At 40.9% G+C, this 1,002-nt stretch overlaps 1 non-coding gene across 1 annotated transcript; it reads left to right on the plus strand.

Annotated features, from left to right (window-relative positions):
- The first annotated feature begins 546 nt into the window (after window positions 1–546).
- Window positions 547–653, plus strand: LOC138874224 (small nucleolar RNA R71). Its single transcript, XR_011401268.1, has one exon. It is a non-coding gene; the product is annotated as a small nucleolar RNA R71 (small nucleolar RNA).
- The last annotated feature ends 349 nt before the right edge of the window (window positions 654–1,002 follow it).

Genomic DNA, 1,002 nt, shown 5'->3' on the forward strand with positions numbered 1-1,002 from the left:
TTCAGCCTATGGTGGTCTATATTGTTATTAAGGAGCTTGTGGCATGTACTGATTCTGAGCACCTTGGTTTCCACCCCAAGAGAATTTTGGGTAGTTACTTTAGTTAGGATTGTAAGTGTTCCCATACTGGTTTGTCTAGTCCCTATTGGCATTACCTGCAAAATAGACAAACTCTGGATTAGCTGGGCATAAGTTACTTGTGTGACCCTTTCTACATGCTTCACAAAATATTTGAACCTGTAGCATTGGTTGAGCTTGTTGCTTGTTAATAACCAAGGTTATTTTATTGACTTGGTTTGCCAATGTAGCAACATGCGCTGATAATGCAAAAACAACATCTAACTCGAGGACCCCTACAGATTTTTGCACTGTATGTCTTCCCATATCTCCTTGCCAATCAGGATTACTTTGGAGAATTTGTTCAATAATGCATATATCTCATCGAAGCTTTTCTCCAACACTTGACCTCCCGCTGCAGCGTCTACCACAATCTTTGTATCTAGTTGTAGCCCTTCTATGAAGGTGTGAGCTAACACTTTATTTGTCTGGTTGTGATGAGGACAATCTCTGACCAGCCCAATGAATCTCTCCCAAGCTAAATATAGATACTCCCCCAATTTCTGTTTGAAGGTGACTATCTCACTTCTAATCTTTGCAGTTTTGCCTGAAGGAAAGAACCGTGCAAAATATTTCCTTGCAGATCATTCTATGATGTAATAGAATTAGTTGGTTCCGCCTTCAACCACCGCTTTAATTCGCCCAACAGAGAAAATGAGAATAGTGTGAGCCTCACATAGTCTGGAGTGACTCAGTTAGTGATATAAGTATCACTAATCTCCAAGAAGTTCAGGATGTGATGTTGGATCCTCGTGTTGAAGACCCATAAACTGCCTATTCGCATGTAGTAATTGGATCATGCTCTGTTTTAGCTCAAATTGTTCAGTGATTCTGGGCTTCACGATGCTGGAGGTAACATTAGCAATGATGGGCATTGCCACCTCC

Source organism: Nicotiana sylvestris, chromosome 7, assembly GCF_000393655.2.
Source record: "Nicotiana sylvestris chromosome 7, ASM39365v2, whole genome shotgun sequence".
NCBI classification, from domain to species: domain Eukaryota; kingdom Viridiplantae; phylum Streptophyta; class Magnoliopsida; order Solanales; family Solanaceae; genus Nicotiana; species Nicotiana sylvestris.